Source organism: Schistocerca cancellata, chromosome 9 (genome assembly GCF_023864275.1).
Source record: "Schistocerca cancellata isolate TAMUIC-IGC-003103 chromosome 9, iqSchCanc2.1, whole genome shotgun sequence".
Lineage (NCBI taxonomy): Eukaryota > Metazoa > Arthropoda > Insecta > Orthoptera > Acrididae > Schistocerca > Schistocerca cancellata.
The window spans coordinates 120,270,004-120,291,024 of record NC_064634.1 but is presented as its reverse complement, the minus strand read 5'-3'; positions in this window follow the sequence as shown (position 1 = coordinate 120,291,024).

Sequence of the window (21,021 nt, the reverse complement as noted above, 5' to 3'; positions counted from 1 at the left end):
CAGGAGACTGAGCAACACGATTTGTTCTGCACAGTCGGCGCCCAAAAGCGGCTTTTAAACTGACTCGTGCTACCCTGTCATGATTGCTGGAGTTAGGTCATTTAATGACGCTCAGCTTATACCAGTGAACGCCGTATTCTTGACACAGCCGCCGTCGCCACCACCACCAGCACCACCACCTCTATCATCCGGATGTGAACCGCCGCGGCCCGTGACAGATAGCAGCCGCTCTCCAGTCTGCGGTTCCATCTTCATCATGCAGCCATCCTGACTGGGTGAATCTGTCTGGCCCAGCTACCGGTCAATGCATTGCTGCCCCACGGTTCTGCGTAGGTGTTCTATAGGATTCAGGTCAGGACTATGAGCAGGCCAGTCGATTACAGTGAAGTTATTGTCGTGTAACCACTTCGCCACAGGCCAAGCATTATTAACAGGTGCTCGATCGTGTTGAAAGATGCAATAACCATCCCCGAATTGCTCTTCAACAGTGGGAAGGAAGAAGGTGCTTAAAACATCAAAGTATGCCTGTGTTGTGATAGTGCCATACAAAACAACAAGGGGTGCAAGCACCTTCCATGAAAAACACGACCACACCATAACACCACCGCCTCCGAATGTTACTATTACACTACACATGCTAGCAGATGACGTTCACAGGGATTCGTCATACCTACACCCTGCAACAGGATCGCCACATTGTGTACCGTGATTCGTCACTCCACACAACGTTTTTCCACTGTTCAATCGTCCAATGTTTACGCTCCTTACACCAAGCGAGGCGTCGTTTGGCATTTACCGGCGTGATGTGTAGCTTATGATCAGCCGCACGACAATGAAATCCAGGTTTTTCACCTCCCGCCTAACTGTCATAGTACTTGCAGTGGATCCTGATACAGTTTGGAATTCCTGTGTGTTGGTCTGGATAGATGTCTGCCTATTTCACATTACCACCCTCTTCTACTGTCGGCGGTCTCTGTCATTCAATTGACGAGGTGGTCTGTACGCTTTTGTGCTGTACGCGCCCCTTCAGATTTCCACTTCACTATCGCGTCCAAACCAGTGGACCTAGGTATGTTTAGAACTGTGGAAATCTCGCGTGCAAACGTATGACAGAAGTGACACCCAGTCACCTAACCACGTTCTAATTCCGAGGTGCGCCATTCTTCTGTCTCATGATGTCTAATGACTACTGAGGTGTCTGATATTTAGTACCTGGTAGTAGGTGGCAGCACAATGCACCTAATATGATAAACGTATGTTTCGTGGGGTGTCCGGATACTTCTTATCACTTATTGTAGCTAACGGAGGGCTAGCAGAATCAGATGTTGCACTTCTGTAGTGATTTTCAAGCAGCCAATCACAGTTCAAGTTTCAGAACATACAGTGCTGGTTAGAGCGTGAAATATTAACCAGTTAGAGATCATCACTTGGCTAGGATCGTAGCTAGTTGTTCGCGAGCAGCGACGGTGGCGGTCAACCGGCAAGATGCTGTGGGTTTCGTTAATCATCGCTACATGAGTCCAGTGAGCAGCAAGCAGAGGGATGGAAGCATAAAAGTACCCTTAGCCAACAGCAGCCCTCTCCAACGTAGAGACAGCAAAGGCTGTAATCTGCCTTCCTACGAATAAGGCCTGCGTTGGTGCATTCATTGTCAAACCCTACCTGTCCGCCTACTCCAGACACATCCCTCTAGGTCTGATTGTTTATGATTGTTAATAAAGGGTTTTAGCATCAAATTGGCTCTCCACATAGTATGCATTTTCACCCACCTCCGGCAGAGAGCAGCTCACCTACACCCTCCTGTCGACACCCATTACATTTGGTGTCAGATGAACTGCTGGTTACTGGAATGGTTGATCAGTGGACGGAAGAAGTGGAAAGGATGCAGCAGCAGTGGCAGTCAGCGCAAGGAAAGTAGACGTTGATTTTTTGGAGTTTGTCTGGTAGTGATTTTTCCTTACTTTCTTTGCTCTTTCCGTATATTGTACACTTGTGATGATAATTGTGAGCAAAAATGTCTGTTTAAAAATGACGACTGCGACAACTTACGAGACGTCCCAGCAATTGCTGGAAGAGGTAGCTAGTATTTCAACCAAACAAAGCTGTTTTTTATAAGGAAATCGCGACCTCTACGGTCGCAGGTTCGAATCCTGCATCGGACATGGATGTGTGATGTCCTTAGCTTAGTTAGGTTTAAGTAGTTCTAAGTTCTAGGGGACTGATGACCTCAGATGATATGTCCCATAGTGCTCAGAGTAATTTGAACCATAATGAAATATTTCGTTTAAAGGAAGAAATAGATGAACGGACTGTGTCTACCCGCTGTGATGGTTCTTTATTTACGTAACCATTACGGCCCTCTAACCCCAGTTCTCTGTACCAGTAATATCGTACTACTTTTCTGCGAAGTAACAGACATATTTTTGTGACAATATTCACATTTGGTTTTATTAATGCATAGGTACCCCGCTGTATCGATATATTACAGTGATATGGTTCTTGTGTGTATTCATTTCTGTGAGACTGTCATAATATTTGACTTACTTGAAACCGTTTTGCAAAGATTGCGCACAGAGCAGGCTTTGTTTCGCTTTGCAGAAGTTGTTATTTCGCTTTGTAAAAGAACAGTCAAGTCTTGTGTTTGGTTAAACTGGAAATTAAATATATGAAGATTGATACAAAACTGTTTTCTTGATGATGTAACAATTAAGAAGAAGTATATGTGAATTTACAAGACGTTTAATAAAAGTGTGGATCTTGAACACCAATTCAAAAGTTATTTCTACCATACCATTGTCTAACATTCTGCGTGGTGTCTGTTGTTCTATGTTGAGTCTCCCTACCACTTTCGCGCAACGACGATCTGAGCGTGTTTTTTAGGGATTTGACTAGTTTGAACCTGGGACCTGTTGCTGGTAAGGAGACGCCAGACCACACATGACATGTAGAGTTCAGAAGAGTTCAGTGAGACTAGCGATGATATAACCAAATACTTAATGATTTCAGCGTCAGCTCCACTGCACTCCCTGTAAAAGAAGCTTAATACTAACTAAATTTAGTATTAGGGGTTCAAGGCTTTCCTATTTTTAGTTAGCTAGTAAAATAACATCGAAAAAGCAGTTACGTTTACCATTGGCAATTTTATTCTACTCACAAAGCATTGTTTATAAATTGCACTATTAATAAAAGGAAATCTTTTAATACAGGATGATAAAAACCAACTGCATTGAACAAAAATGTGAACGAATATTCCCTGAATGGGTTTCCAAGTTCTACAATGGATCGAAGGATGACCTATGCCATATCACATCTACAATCTAGGTTCAAATTAAGTTTCACAAAAGAAAAAACTATCAAAATGGTCTACAGTGACCCTCAATTATCTTTAATTACTTATCTAACGTGTCGTAAATTACAGTGGCTGATGTATCTTCTCAATAATTATATAACAGAAAAATCACCGCGTTTCAGATTTTTACTTCACGTAGCAAATGCGAATACCATGAGCTTTAATTGACAATCGACACTAGTATTACGCAAAACGGGAATGTAACAGATGAGACTTCTACAGTTCTGAGTGAAGCCTTAGGCGCTCAAAATTTCGGCATCGCGTGCGTTCTTTACCTTGTCGTTGGTTATGCAGCGTCAGAGGGCGGTGGGTGACGCAGCTCCATACAGCTCGCCGTCTCGGAGGCAACTCTCTCCTAACTTCTCCTTACTACAATTTACCGAAGTTGGTTTAAAAAAAACTATCTGGCTGTGTTTTCATCTGACCAATCAGGGTCTCAATGTTAACCTTACGCTCCGCCTACAAAAATTCTGTCTATCCAATGAGAAACGTTATACTTTTCGTGGTGGGGCAATGTTTTTAAAGTTTGCAACGTAACAGAGACGCGAAAAAGTTTCACGCTAAAACTTGCAGCTGGTGTGGCCCTTTTAGTGTTATCGTAAGATCTATACTGTTATTCTGGAGGGCTGTATCTTTTAACATGGGCTGGGGGTAGTCCTGGCGGTTACTTTTCGTGGTGAGGCATTGTTTTTAACGTTTGCAACGTAACAGAGGCGCGAAAAAGTCTCACGCTAAAACTTGCGGCTGGTGTGGCCCTTTTAGTCTTATCGTAAGGTCTATACTGTTTTTCTGGAGGGTTGTAGCTTTTAACATGGGCTGGGGTGTGGTCCTGGCGGTTAGCTGCAAACGTGGGTGTCCGTCCCTTATCGTAGGGCGTTCTAGGTTAACATGGTTCTGCTCTCGGCTTCTGTTCTCGTTTCTCCCCTCGGAACTGCGTCAGTCTCACGGTGGGAAGGTATGACATGCATTTAGGCAATCTTGTGTTAGTCTGTGGTATTCCATTTGCTAACTCGTTACTCGTATTACTTTCGTTAATTTAATGTCACTATTTATTCGGAGCTATGTGACATACTACTGGATTTGCTTTTCATGTCAGGGTTTTCGTGAAAGGAGTTGGATTTGCCTGACGCCTTACATATCACCACGCTTCGAACTTAACTTTTGCACTGAAGTTAGGCAACGATTGAATCGTTGTCTAAGTCAGTCAAAAATTATTCCTTTATCTAAATTTTGTTCCCTACTGTTCAGCTACGTTATTCTGGTTCTATGCTAGTTTGTATTACTAATTTATATTTTCATTGTGGTGTCACCGACAGACACCACACTTGCTAGGTGGTAGCTTTTAAATCGGCCGCGGTCCGCTATTATACGACGGACCCGCGTGTCGCCACTGTCAGTGATGGCAGACCGAGCGCCGCCACACGGCAGGTCTAGAGACACGTGCTAGCACTCGCCCCAGTTGTACAGCCGACTTGCTAGCGGGGCTAAATTGACAAATGCGCTCTCATTTGCCGAGACGATAGTTGGCATGGCCTTCAGCTGCGTCATTTGCTACGACCTAGCAAGGCGCCATTTATCCTTTGCTATGTATCTAATGAAGCATGTACAGTAACGAGAGATGTACAACAATGATGGATTAAGGTTGAGTGTGCCAGCAACTACGTTCTTTTCTTACTAGACTCAACTACTTTACTGTTCCAGACCTCACGCCAGTCTGCGTGAGCTTGACGTGTGCTTTTCGGCTACCCTCGCATGGTGACTTGGCTGTCTTGCCAAGTCACAACATTTATATTCTTCAACATCATTCTCAAAAATATGGTTATGTTGACAAGAGAAGAATATTGTTATGCTATTACTGTTATTATTAATTTTTAATTATTTTCTTTCTTTATTTAGGTGTGAAGTTTGTTTTTTAAGAAGTTTGTTATCGAAAGTGAGGAGTCTTTGACTTCGATTTTCTTAGAAATATTTTTTTATAAAAGTATTAATTAAGTAAAATCTATTCCTAACACATTTTCTAAATATCATGTACAAGTAAAATGTTTTTGTTTCTAGTCACTCTTTTCAACATTGTTACACTAACAAATAAGAATTATTTCCAAGAATTGCTTTGACAAAGAAATATACTAACACAAGTATTGAGATATTATGCTAACAAATGGTACAAATGTCAAAAAAAAGGGAAAACATCCAACAAGATAATTTTTTATTCTTTGTTCTAAAAGGAGAAAATAAGTAAAATGTAGTTATTCTTTTATTTTTATGAGGAGAAAATAAGTGACATGTAGTTTTAGTGTTTATTATGCTTTACTTTTGTTCATTATATACTGTCCATTTCAGAACTAATGACTTATTTTTATCAGTAGTCTATTTTTTACTTAAGTCCATAGTCAATGACTGTTATTTTGTAGTATATCTGTCTGGTGTGCTTAACTTATTTAGTTTTTCACACATTTCTTTTGCACAATTCCTACATCACATAATTTGGTTTCACACATTCACACAATCCTATGAATGTTTAAACATAAGGTTGGTGAATGTTGTTGCACGAAGGTGATGGACTTGAGCGAGATGGATGTGGGCAAGTATTTGATGTACAACTTCCTTCGTCATTCCTTGTTGGCTTTGCAAGTGTGTGTTGCTGTTGTGGAGGTTTTATAATGGAATGGAGCTGTGAGTGCAGATTCTCGTGGTTTACTGGCTTTGTATGCGTGAAAGTCATCCTTATGTGTCGCTGAAAGCGGTCGTTTTTCGTTGTAATACTTTGCAGACGACTAGTTTACAATAGGCTAGGGATTTGGGAAGGTATGTCGTCTATTCTTCACCCGTCTTCTTTCTTGGTCTCAATCTTGTGAATCTTCAACCTCTGTTCTTCCTGCTTTTTCTCTGCTTCTTACTTGCTTCTTGGTTCTTATGTGGGCAGGATATGGAAATATTTATTGATAACTATTCGCTTTCAAGTTCTCCTCTTAGTAACAGTTTGATAAATGGTTTGGGCATGTCATTTTTACTTTGTGGAAGTTTTCTTCAGTTTCATGCATCAGCGTGCTGTTTAATAGCAGTAGTGTTACTTTTATACATTTTTTTTTTTTGCCAGTGGTGGCTTGCCCAAGCGGTCTTCTCGTCGGGCCATTTTTTGCTTGCTTCACTGAGTCGGGGCATTCCAAAACCCTCTTGGCCTTCCGTGTTCTGTCCCAGCAGGGTTGCGCCAATCTATGGTTCCATGTTCTATCCCAGCAGGGTTCCGCTTAGCGGGCAGATTTACTGCGCACTTCGGCTACAAGGGCCCTCTGTTGGTCTCGCTGTCCTTTCCCTTCTCTCGACACTTCTGCCTTGTAGGAATCGAGTTTTGCTAATTACATCCTTTTCTTTCTTGATACTTCTCTGGTTGCAACTTGTGGGCCATTGCATCTGGTCTTTGCTGGAGTTTTTACAATGGTTCTTACAAAAAGTTTTACTTATAATCATCTAACATATGTCTAGTACCTACATTGTTTTATGCCTTCTTAAAAAGCTTTACAAATTTCAGCTCCCTTTCCGTGATACAATTCTAAGATATTTTGAGTCTTAACTTCTACAAGAATCCTCAAATTCGTTTTTTATTTTTGTGTAGTGTCGTGGTGTATAGCATTTTATTATTTCATACTGTTAGACTATCTACGCTTTATCCCTTCACCTTAATCTATGGTACTATTGGTGTTATTTTTGTATTTGTTTTTATTGAAACTACTTTCTTTTTCCCACCTTCCTCTCTCTTCATTCTTCTTTCTCATAACGACCTTATCTCCAACATAATCTTCAAATATTGTGCTGATTATTTACCAGTGATAAAATTAATCTTCAAACTTTTTGATATGGCTCACATGTTGAAGACCTAAGGTTTTGCCTGTTTTTGGGTTCATTAGTTCCACAGCATTATCATGATCAATTTGGCTAATTATGACAGGTCCTTTGTATGCAGTGTAAAACTTATGTATTTTTTGTTTCTGTTTGCTGGAGAGATGATGTGTTTTTACAAATACTTTCTGGCCTACTGAGAATGTTCTTTTAATTGCTGTTCTATCTCCTCTTTCTTTTTTTTTTAATGGCTGCCTTTCTGATGTTGGAGAGTACTGTTGCTATGACTTGTTTGTGCTGTCTATGTGGTACAATAGGAAATCTAACATTTTCTCTGGTTATGTTTGGGGGTTCAATATTTTTAAGTAAAGTAACTGGAGGTAGTAGTGTAGTGCTATGTGGCATTTCATTTATTACTTCTTGAAAATCTTTAAGGTATATATCCCAAGTGTTGTGTCTTTAGCCTGCATATAATCGGCATAAAGTGCCTATGTCCTTCATAGATCGTTCTGCTGGATTTTGCTAGGTTTGTACTTAGATATGTAGATGGGTTTTATTTTGTGTTGTTTTAACGTGTTCTGCTATTGCACTGATTTGAATTGTGGGCCATTATCCAAAATTATTCGTTCCACTCGACCTACTTGTCTGAGAAAATCTTGTCTAAATGCTTTACTTATAATAAGACCTGTTGCCCATTTTAATGGTGTCAAGGTAACAAATTTAGAAGTAAGTTCCAAAACGACGATTTATGAAAATATATCCATTTTTTTGTGCATGGGAGGGGCCCCATCAAATCTGTTCAGCTATTTGTTTTAATTTTTTAGGGATTATTGGAAACATAAGTGGTTTGGTCTGGAAAGTGACGTGTTTAGCCCTCACACATTTTTTGCATTTGACTAATACTGTTCTAATTCGTCTTTTCATATTAGGATAATGGCTTGTTTGTTTTATTTTTAAAAAGCATTTCTTTGACCCAAAGTGGCCATTACTTAATTGTGTATACCATATGTACTTATTAATTAGTTCATCTGAGATATAAATTAACCATTCATTCGTTGCAACTGTAAATAGCCTTTCGCTCCCTGTATTTTACCCCTGCCACCTTCAGAATTTGAAAGAGAGTATTGCAGTTTACATTGTCAAAAGCTTTCTCTAAGTCTACAAATGCTAGAAACGTAGGTCTGCCTTTTCTTAATCTTTCTTCTAAGATAAGTCGTAAGGTCAGTATTGCCTCACGTGTTCCAACATTTCTACGGAATCCAAACTGATCTTCCCCGAGGTCGGCTTCTACCAGTTTTTCCATTCGTCTGTAAAGAATTCGCGTTAGTATTTTGCAGCTGTGACTTATTAAACTGATAGTTCGGTAATTTTCACATCTGTCAACACCTGCTTTCTTTGGGATTGGAATTATTATATTCTTCTTGAAGTCTGAGGGTATTTCGCCTGTCTCATACATCGTGCTCACCAGATGGTAGAGTGTATATGGAGTACAGAATTCTTTGATTGCCGTTAGTTTTTCTGGGTCGGGCATTACCCCTTTCTCTGAAATTATGTGTCCTAGAAATTTGACCTCTTGCTTTCCAAATTTGGATTTTGTTATATTTACTGTGACCCCATGCTCTTTCATGATCTGTAAGAACTGATTTAATGTGCCGTTGTGATGTTCCCAAGAGGGTTCTGCTATAATCACATCGTCAACATAACAAGTAATTTTTTGTAAAATTTCAGGACTGAGTATAGAATTAAATCCCCTAACAAACGCTGCTGATGATATGTTTAAACCAAATGGCAATCGTTTAAACTGGTAACATCTACCGATTACGATAAATGCTTTAAATTCTCTACATTCTGGGGCCAATTCCATTTGCCAGAAACTACTCCGTAAATCAATTAATGAAAATATCTTAGCACTGTGGAAGTTTTGTATCAATTCCTCTAATTTTTCTGGGCGATCTGTGTCAGTGATTATGATTGTGATGATCTGTCTGGAATCAAGCACTAACGTGATGCTCCCATCTCGTTTTTGTACAATACGGAGCGGGCTGTTATATGTGGAGGTAGCTGGTTCAATAATATCATCATCTAACATTTTAGATATCTCCTGGAATACTTTATTCCTGTAGCTTAATGGGATTGTACAGGGTGGCACTCTAAGTGCTTTGTGCTGTTTTACTTCAAACTTGTACTGGAAGTGTTTAATACTGCCAGTCTTAGGTAAAAATACCTCTGCTTTATCTCGTAAAATACCCTCTAATTCTCTTTTACTGTGTTTCGACATACCTTGAACTTCTTGAATTTTTCGTCGATTTCGTTATGGACTTCTAACATGAGTTCAGGCGATTCCCCCTTTTGTGCATACCATTCTAATTGTTCATCCTCCTTATCTCGCGTCATTCTTAATTGTTTGTTTATAACTGGTATTTCTTCTAATTTTAGCTTTTGCTCAAAGAGAAGTGTGACATTCCCGAATGTTACGCTACCTTTCCCCATATCTATTATCGCTCGCCTCTCATTTAAAAAATCTGCACTTATAATCAAATCTACAGTTACTTTACGTATAATCACGAAGTTGGCTTCGATCTTTTGACCTTGCCACGAAAGAGTTAACCTTGTTTGTCTCGTAACTTCCGCAGCATTGTTTCTAATAGGACCTCTTACTTTAATCTTACGTGTTTTCAGAAGTAGCAATTCCTCATTGGCATTACACTGCATGAATAAATTTTCTGAGATCGCAGTCAGTTCACTTCCGCTATCAATTACAATATTGACTGGGATATGCTTTACCATGGCCTTCGCAGTTGGTTGAATTTGAAAGGGTTGTTTCTGTTCTTCTTCTTCTTGCATCAACGAATCCTCCACTGAATCATACATGAGTCTTTTCAGAAATTTCTCTTGTGAATTCTAACTTTCTGTAGTATAAGCTTCGACTGCTACTTCTCTCTCTTTTATTTCCTCTTCCCTATTTCTTCCTTCATTTACGCTTTCTTCAACATCCTCTACTTTTCCTCATCCTCGTCTATCTTCTCCCTCTTCGTCGCTACTTCAACATAATCGCATCTAAATGCTCTAATTGTCGATTCATAACTTCCTTCATTATATACGTTGGGTTCGGTGCGTCATTCCCTTTGGCATGGGCGCTTAGTTGTCAATTCGAACATTTTTCGAGGTATGGTGGTCTTACCTCCACCTCTTCTATCTGTATTCTCTTTTCTTTCTCCGCTTGTTAATATTGTAACTTATTTTCAACTTCTGTCGACTGCGCATTATCCTCATTGAATTCGCTTTCCCTGGTTTCTATCTCAAATAGCTCTGCAATACTCATTTCTTCGTCCTTTCGTCCTACATTCGTTGTGCATGCCTCTGGTAATTCATCTTCCTCGTCAGTATTCTCCCCATTAATTTCGTCCCAACACGATATTGTTATTTTCCTGTCTTCGTTTTCATCTGGTCCCTGTGGATTTGTTTCTTCCTTCTTCTCTTCTCGTGATAAGGTATTTACTTCTCTGTTCAAGGTGCTTCAATTGTCCTGGTTCGGTGCGTCATTCCCTTTGGCATGGGCGCTTAGTTGTCAATTCGAACATTTTTCGGGGTATGGTCGTCTTACCTCCACCTCTTCTATCTGTATTCTCTTTTCTTTCTCCGCTTGTTAATATTGGTTTCTTTGTTGATAATTTGTCGGTCTATTGGCGCTCCAATACCCGTTCCGGCTGTCGTTATTCCCTCTGTAATAGTTGTTGCCGTTCCTAGGTGAATTATACTTATTGCCATATTCTCTTCTAAATCCATAACCGGTTCTTTGTTGAAATCTATTGTCGTTTCTTGGTGCGAAGTTATCACATGGTTCGTAATTATTGTTTCTTCGTACTGTATCTTGTGGATTCCACTGCTGTTTGCTTCCGTTTTCACGTGCGCTTCGTCTTTTTCTTGCATCATCTTCCGAAAATATGAACTCTAGTTCCCTTAGAATACCTTTAAATGCTTCGGCGTCATTACCTCCGCACCCTACTAATGATTGATTGTATTTCAATGGTAACTTCATCGCGCATAATTTAATCAACTCTTTGTCACTGTATGGTACATCTAAGCATTGATTTTTCTTTGCCATTAATTCGAAACATTTCACGGCACTCTTCTCTCCTCAATTTTCAAAATATGGATTCTGTAATAATTTGTACTTCACTCTGTTCTGTGCTTCGCTGGACCAATATCGTCAGAGAAACTTCTCTCTGAAATCTTCGTACGATCGGCATGTCGCTGCAACATTCTGCATGGTTTCTGCGACTGTTCCTGACATGTGTGCACATATAAAGTCTAATTCGTGTGCTAGCGTCCAGTGTTCTGGTAATCCTACTCGGAATTGATCAATAAAAGTTCGTGGATGTAATGAGTTTCCTTCTCGAAAGTGTAGAAATTTTCTGACTGTGAGGAAATGATCGTTGTCGTACTTCGTCATAGTTCCATATGGAATGCGGGATTCTTCGCCATTTTTGTTTCTGATCATTTCTCCTGTCGTTCTTTCCGGTTGTGGTTGATCCATTGGATATTGTCAACTGTAACTTTCGCGTACCCTTGCGTAGTATCGATGGAGTGGTACGCAACAATTTTCTTCCATCGGTTGTGAACGTGTAGCTGAATGCATTGCACTGTACTCTTCGCGACCTGCTTTCCATTGTCATGTATTGGTTCGGTATCTTGTTTGGCTAAACTTGCTGCTTTATTGCATGATCCAAACTGTCTTGAAACATACATTTGTGGTTCTGCATGGGTTTGTGGTGCCGTTTGTTCATCAAGAATTTCGAAACGTGTTTGTTGCGGTGCAGGCTGTCTGATTTCACGTATGTTATTTTCCGCCTGTGATTGGAATCGAAAATGCATGATATCTTCGTTAATTGCTTGTTTTTCAGGTGCAGTTACAGATACGGATATGGTTGCAGACTCACTGCTTGTTCGATCCTGTTCAGTACGCTCTTCAATAGTTTGCAACAACTCTGTTCGCAATTTCTGAAATTGTTGCTTCGTTTGTGCTTCTATTTTGACTATGCGATTATCATATCTTTTCAGCGCTGCTTTTGTGATACGTTTGTGTAACACACTGTTTTCAACAATTTCACGCGCTGTACCTGCTGCTTGTCTAGTAATTACGTTTATCTTTTTCTCTAGTTTCTTGACTTCTCCCTGGGTGTTGTTACGTAATGTTTTTATCTTGTCCTGAATGTCATTACGCAATGTTTTTACGTCCGCTTGTACCTTGTCAATGTCTGTTCTCAATTGATTGTGACCTGTTATTAAGTTTCCTATCACTTCTCGAGATTCTTTAGCCCCGTCTTTAATATGACTTAGGTGTAACTGAAATTTTTTGTTTTGTTCTTTAATCTCACGCATTTGTCTCGTGGTTTCTAGAATTTGTTTCGTCGTTTCTGCTTTCTGAATTTTAATTTGGTTCGCAATTTCTTTAATTTGTCTTCTCATGGTACCCGTCATTAATTGTAATAATTCTGCCAGATTGGTGGGTCCTATTGCGTTTTCTTCCGACGTCCTACGCTCAGTGTTTTCGCCCAAGTGTTGGTTTGCACCCGATTGCATTGAACTGAGCGGTGACACGTTTCTGCTCGAATTCCTTGTACTCTGTGGTGAGGGAGCTCTGATTACTTGTAACATTGGTTCTACGTATTCAAGACGCAAGTTAGAATCCTCATCGGCTGTCTCTCTACTTTCCTGCTCCTCTGTCATATGCTGACCTAGGTTTTCTGTGCCTTGGCGTACATTATCCTCGTTATGGTGCGTTACCTGTCATATTTCTCGCGATTCTGCATCGTCTGTTGAACTGTCCTCTATTCTCTGTCCATCTTCATGTTGGGTCTCTACCACAATTCGGTCAAGGTCTCGATCTGCCATTGCTAATCTTTCCGAATCCCTTATTTTCTGTTTTAAAAGCAATTCACGCACCCTACTTCACGTCATCATGCGCTCATACGATCTCACGCGATTCATAAACTTTTTGCACACACGACTCGACAATCCATTCACTTACTTGTTGGGTCAGAACCAATTGTCAGCGACGTATCCGCCACCTGTGCGCTTGAATTGGAGAGAAAACTTAATTCTAACAATATTAAAATTCATAACTAAATTATGCTACTGTCTCTGATAGAATGTCTCACGTTCTATTGAGTACTTTTTTACTATCTATCGCTGCAGCTACTGTTTTCAAGCAATTACAACTTTAGGGATAAAAAAATGTTAAAAAAATTTTCAACATGATATTTTTCTGACCTAGTTAGGCATGTTGTCGACCTACAATCATGGTATTTTACCATCCTGGCAGGGTCGTCATTCTCTAACATTCTGCGTGGCGTCTGTTGTTCTATGTTGTGTCTCCCTACCACATTCGCGCAACGACGCTCTGAGCGTGTTTTTTAGGGAATTGACTACTTTGAACCTGGGACCTGTTGCTGTTAAGGAGACGCCAGACCACACACGACATGTAGAGTTCAGAAGAGTTCAGTGAGACTAGCGATGACATAACCAAATACTTAACGATTTCAGTGTCAGCTCCACTGCACTCCCTGTAAAAGAAGCTTAATACTAACTAAATTTAGTGGAAGGGGTTCAAGGCTTTCCTATTTATAGTTATCTGGTAAAATAACGTCGAAAAAGCAGTTAAGTTTATCATTGGCAATTTTATTCTACACACAAAGCATTGTTTATGAATTGCACTATTGATAAAAGGAAATGTTTCAATACGGGATGATAAAAACCAACTGTGTTCAACAAAAATGTGAACGAATATTCCCTGAATGGGTTTCCAAGTTCTACAATGGATCGAAAGATGACCTATGCCAATCACAACTATAATCTAGGTTTAAATTAAGTTTCACAAAAGAAAAAACTATCAAAATGGTCTACAGTGACCCTCAATTATCTTTAATTACTTATCTAACTTGTCGTAAATTACAGTGGCTGATGTGGCTTCTCAATAATTATATAACAGAAAAATCATCGCGATTCAGATTTTTACTTCACGTAGCAAATGTGAATACCATGAGCTTTAATTGACGATCGACACTAATATTACGCAAAACGGAGATGTAACAGATGAGACTTCTGCAGTTCTGAGTGAAGCCTTATGCGCTCAAATTTTCGGCATCGCGTGCATTCATTACCTTGTCGTTGGTTATGCAGCGTCAGAGGGTGGCGGGCGACGCAGCTCCATACAGCTCGCCGTCTCGGAAGCAACTGTCTCCTAACTTCTCCTTTCTACAATTTACCGAAGTTGGTTGAAAAAAAAAAAAACTATCTGGCTGTGTTTTCATCTGTCCAATCAGGGTCTCAATGTTAACCTTAAGCTCCGCCTACAGAAATTCTGTCTATCCAATGAGAAACGTTATACTTTTCGTGGTGGGGCAATGTTTTTAAAGTTTGCAACATAACAGAGACGCGAAAAAGTTTCACGCTAAAACTTGCAGCTGGTGTGGCCCTTTTAGTGTTATCGTAAGATGTATATTGTTCTTCTTGAGGGCTGCATCTTTTAACATGGGCTGGGGGTGGTCCTGGCGGTTACTTTTCGTGGTGGGGCAATGTTTTTAACGTTGGCAACGTAACAGAGACGCGAAAAAGTCTCACGCTAAAGGTTGCGGGTGGTGTGGCCCTTTAAGTGTTATCGTAAGATCTATAGTGTTCTTCTGGATGGCTCTATCTTTTATCATGGGCTGGGGGCTGGTCCTGGCGGTTACTTTTCGTGGTGGGGCAATGTTTTTAACGTTTGCAACGTAACAGAGACGCGAAAAATTCTCACGCTAAAACTTGCAGCTGGTGTGGCCCTTTTAATGTTATCGTAAGATCTAGACTGTACTTCTGGAGGGCTGTAGCTTTTGACATGGGCTGGGGGCGTGGTCCTGGCGGTTAGCTGGTGACGTGGGTGACCGACCCTTATCGTAGGGCCTTTTAGCTTAACACGGTTCAGCTCTCGGCTTCTGTTCTCGTTTCTCCCTTCGGAACTGCATCTGTCTCACGGTGGGAAGTTATGACATGCATTTTGGCATTCTTGTGTTAGTCTGTGGTATTCCATTTGCTTACTCGTTACTCGTATTACTTTGGTTAATTTAATGTCACGATTTATTCGGAGCTATGTGACATGCTACTGGATTTGCTTATCATGTCAGGGTTTTCATGGAAGGTGTTGGATTTGCCTGACACCTTACAATTGTTCTGATCTGGGATTGTTTGATCATTATGAATTTACTGAAAAACGCATTTGTTATGTCTTCAAATATTACTAAAATACAGATCTGGACCTTCTAGCAGTCAAAGTGGAATCACCCTAGACTCAATAAGATGAGCCATAACAACTTCGACGAAATCTACGTGGGAATCCATTCAAGATAAGTGCCAGAATTAATTACTTTTTTACAGTGACTTCGTTATTTCCATTCTGACGACACCATCCACAATCAATAACTTTGTTGTTGGCCGATAAAGCGAACATATTCTGCGTGAGCAACATTATTAATCGGATTTCTAACCTACTTTGCTAGTGGTGGTATTGTTAGACCACCCTTACACTAAGTACTGCCTCACTGGTAGCCGCATTGGCTGTCAGAGGTAAGGAATGTTTTATGCCTTTTTTTATTGTTTGCATACCTGTACAGCTCTGAGTCAGGAAAACGGAACAGCGTTCAGTTTTCAACGGCAGCTCGATTAACATTAGAACATTAGCAAGTGATGCTAGAACTTGATGATGTAATGTGCAACGAGAAGTTTCGAGACGCTGAGACCTTCGCAGACCTACAGGAATGGTTAGTGGATTGGGAGTCGGTAGAAGGTTTTGGAGACTGTCTCTGGAAAATCAGAATGAATTCGCATGAACTGACGGACGAGGATCGTGCCGATAAGACCATTTGAAGGAAACATTGTTACGCAAAGCCTTCTTGACGTCACAATTTCACACTGCTGTAATGGCAAACGTCCTGTCACTACGACTCATGTAGATTTTGTGTTCTGGCGTATGGTGGGAATCACAAGAAAACTACAACCAGGCAGTCTACGATCGTCTGTTCGACCGTGGTTGTACTTACCTACATTTTTAACAAGGTGCCGCATAAGAGCAGGGGTACTTCTTTCAACACTATTTTCGTAAATGTGTGTCTGTAACACGCGTTTTGACTGAAACTGAATTTTCTTGGTTTTATACTTTGAACACGTAACGTAATCTGGTGATTGTGCTCGTACAGACAATGTCTCTAGAGGTAGCCGTACACCGACTTCTACACCTACTCCTTATTTAAAATATAAACATCGTATTCAATTCAAGAATTTAGAAACTGAAACTGAGTTCCCCCACGTTGGTTGCTAAATATATAGTGAAACTAAGATGAAAATGAGATCGCCCACCTTAGTGCACCAATGCGTAAGGAAATTCAAGGGATTGTTGAGCCAGATACGTCGTCCTACGTTGGGTAGGTACCAGAAATGCAATAACGAAAATTCTAATTAATCATACAGCAAGGAAATGTTTAAGTTCCTTATTACTATTATTTACAAATCGACAAGATAAATATAAACTAAGAGCCGATTTGACTAGGCACAAACATGATTCGTTAATTGTGAATTCATGCGAGTCGTAATGACATGTTGTGCCCCACCACTTTACAGAGTCGTCGCTATGTGCAGATGTGGATGGCTGGTGAGTCGATATCCCACCACACAGGTCTTGGTGTCATGCAGCTTCGTCCCCATCATTTTGAGCTGACGCTCTGGGCAGCTTAACAAGTTCCTCCTTGCTTGGTCCCCAAGCAGACAGAATGCTATCAGGTGGCCGAAATAATGTGAATGTCTTTGCAAACGGCGTCTCTTACCAGCCGTGATTAGCTCTCTGAAAGGACACATATCTGAATGTCTAAAGTTTCAAGCATTGGTCTCTAAGAGTTTAACACACAGTGGATAAGAAGAATGAAACTCCCAGGTGGATTAAAACTATGTGCCCGACCGAGGCTCGAACTCGAGAGCTTTGCCTTTCGCGGGTAAGTGCTCTACCATTTTCTTAAACATTTATTTAAGGAACAATGTTACAAATTCCAAATACATACCAAGTACATGTACTAACCATCACACATGTTATACATTAAATGATTTAAACAAAAACAGTTTGATCATTGCAGTCATGCTAATTTTAAAGAAATACAACAGAAGATTGTTTTATTGACTAAATTACCAGAAAGAATTAATTTCAATATAGAGGAAAGTTTTTAAGGACATTCAAACTTCTTCATACGTGAATAAATAAAAAAACAGCACTTTGAATTACATGTGCTCCAGTCTTTACTTCATGAAATATATCAACAATTTTTTGGGATAATTTTTAATATATTAATGCACAAGGAAATTGTCTCTGTGAGGGACAAGTGAAGGGTAAAAAATCATCTTGAACCTTCTCAGCTCAGTCAGGTTAGCTGTGAGCATTTCACCCAATTGTATGGAAATCACCAAAACTTATACAGAATGTGGAAGATTTATTCCCGTCACACATAAAAACAATATAATCATATTAGACAACAATGTAATCAATGTAATCATATTAGACAATCTCTTAAATACTTGACAGTAGCGGAAAAGAGATGTTATAAAGTTGAGTAGCCTTCCAAGTACACTTTCTGGACTTTAATGGAATGTTAATTATCTGAAGTAAGCAGACCTGTATAATAAGTCTTTCACTGGAAAACTGACTTACACATCATAGTGAAAATGAACAGGGCAATTTGCCAGCCATTCAATATTACATTATATCAGATACAATCTTATGGTTTTAAGCAATCGATAAAGACATTTCCTTAAAAACTGTCAATTTTCATATTTATTCTATAAACCAATAGTGCAGCTTTGTTTTGTATTTTGACGCTATTAGACACAAAAAATTACTGTCACATAAGTTCTGTAAATTAGTTTATAAAATTTCAAAAACTACTTTCTGTAGTATAAAAAACACACACCAACTATTTAACTAAAAATTTAAATAATATTCTTAAGGTAACTACAAAACATCACTGTCAACGCAGTCTTCTTTTATTATATTAACCAATGCCCATTCTTTCAAATGTAATTTTTAACATATTACCGAAATTTTCCTTGTGATTCGAGTACCCTATAATTTTGCGGTATTCACACAGCATGTGTGCTTTGAACTCTATCGGCTGTCGGCTCTTAGTTTGCTAATGACGTAATTAACAAAATTTCCCAGCAACCAGTACACAGCGTTATCTTTTGCCTCCGGGAAAAAGCGTGCTTCAGGCCTGTGTGTCAATGACAGTGATATACTCTCAGGGAATGTCCTTCTAATCAGAGCTGTTTGGTCTCGGATCCACTTCCAAGTAGTTATGTGACCGCTGCAAGTGTTTCTATGAATAATTGTGTCAACTAGATGGCATTGTTGACATTAATCTGCTTCACGGGGTCCGATTGCCTACAGTCTTTCATTGGTGCTAACTATGTTGTTAACTGTCTTGTACCATTACGTTCTTATATTAGACATGAGCGCATTAGAACTAATGGTTTTCCAAATCTGAGTCCTATCAATGTTTGGAAACTGTCGTTCTATTTTGTTCCTTCCTTCGCTTTTCATTCGTTCCCACATTATGGCTCTTGATGTTATGGGTCGTGACTGCCTGGTTTCGGCATTTACATAACTGAACTCAACATAGAATACCCTCAAATGCTGTAATCGACTGTTGATATTCTGCACGTCAATCGGGGGAAGCAGGCTTCAAGGTTTAATGACCTCGAAAAGCTAGCTGGTTATGCTTTCTCGCGAGTCTCTCGTTAAATTAACTTGCCTTGCGATAAAAAGTGCAGAGGCTCTATCCGTTATATCAGTTAATCCTAGTCCACCAATTTAGGTACTAAAGCGGCTACTTTAGCAGGTACTCGGAGCACTTCACCTCTCCACAAAAAAATTGTGTTTTTGGACAATACTCTACTTGCTATCATTCTTGGTATTGGATACAGCTGCAGAGTATAATAAGCTCTAGCAAGGATGCATGAGTTGACATCTTTGAACTTGGTTCATATATCGAGTTAAATTCTCTATAATGGCTCCTTCCACATTATCTGTTGCAACTTTCTAATTTAAATCCGTCATTTCCATGGGGCATGCTGTCAGGTTGATCCAAAGTGTTTTATGTTGTCGGACTAATTTTGCCCTCTCGACGTTGATACTATCAAAACCTCTGAGATTTAACATCTTACGCTCTTTCGTTTGCATTGTCTTCAGATGCTGTACAATACGTATCAATCACTGTTACTAGCGTGGTTGCCTCTTCATTATTCCTTATAATGACCCCTATATCGTCAGCATAGGGCCTTATAACTGATTTATTTCTTGATAATGTTAAGCCTTGTAATCTGGCATGGACATGTCGGAGGAAAGGTTCTAGTGAAATGGCGAAGAGCGACACGGACAGAGAACTTCCTTGAGGAACACCCCGTTTTATTTGTATCGGCCTGAATTAATGACAAATCACCGCTACTTTTTTATTTATTCCAGTTGCTATATTCTTCATCAACTGTATGATCCTACCGTTGAAATCTGTTCTCTTCGACGTCTGTAGCACATATTCACGATTCACTACATTTAATGCTTTATAAAAAACTAAAAAAAAGCACACTTTATGTTTGTTACAGAAGTTATGGCAATGATATCCCTTGATTCTGCTCGATTTTGAAAAATGGTTCTGCCTTGCGCACTGTTCTCATGTTGACTAATAATTTTATCTGTAAGGCCAGAAATTTTCTTGTTTACTATTGTAGCTATTAATTTATAATCAGAATTCAGCAGTGAAATCAGAGAAAAATTATTTAAATCTTTGTTTCCATTATTTTTGGCACAATATTAAATTTTACTCTCCCTAAACTCAGCCGGAATCATTTTACCCTGAATAATCTCATTTACAATGTTGGTGATTTTCGCACCCACTATTGGCCAGTAACGGAAGTAAAACACTGCTGGCAAACCATCCGGTCCTGGGGACTTTATTAGTGATAAGGGTCACAGAGTCTCATACACTTCCTCTTAACTGACAACTTCGAGAAAATTTTCGTTTTCTGTTAGCTGTGGGGCCAGGATGCCAAGTAACTGTTCCAAGAAAGTGAAAAACCTGCCTGAGAACTGATCATATACACTCCTGGAAATGGAAAAAAGAACACATTGACACCGGTGTGTCAGACCCACCATACTTGCTCCGGACACTGCGAGAGGGCTGTACAAGCAATGATCACACGCACGGCACAGCGGACACACCAGGAACCGCGGTGTTGGCCGTCGAATGGCGCTAGCTGCGCAGCATTTGTGCACCGCCGCCGTCAGTGTCAGCCAGTTTGCCGTGGCATACGGAGCTCCATCGCAGTCTTTAACACTGGTAGCATGCCGCGACAGCGTGGACGTGAACCGTATGTGCAGTTGACGGACTTTGAGCGAGGGCGTATAGTGGGCATGCGGGAGGCCGGGTGGACGTACCGCCGAATTGCTCAACACGTGGGGCGTGAGGTCTCCACAGTACATCGATGTTGTCGCCAGTGGTCGGCGGAAGGTGCACGTGCCCGTCGACCTGGGACCGGACCGCAGCGACGCACGGATGCACGCCAAGACCGTAGGATCCTACGCAGTGCCGTAGGGGACCGCACCGCCACTTCCCAGCAAATTAGGGACACTGTTGCTCCTGGGGTATCGGCGAGGACCATTCGCAACCGTCTCCGTGAAGCTGGGCTACGGTCCCGCACACCGTTAGGCCGTCTTCCGCTCACGCCCCAACATCGTGCAGCCCGCCTCCAGTGGTGTCGCGACAGGC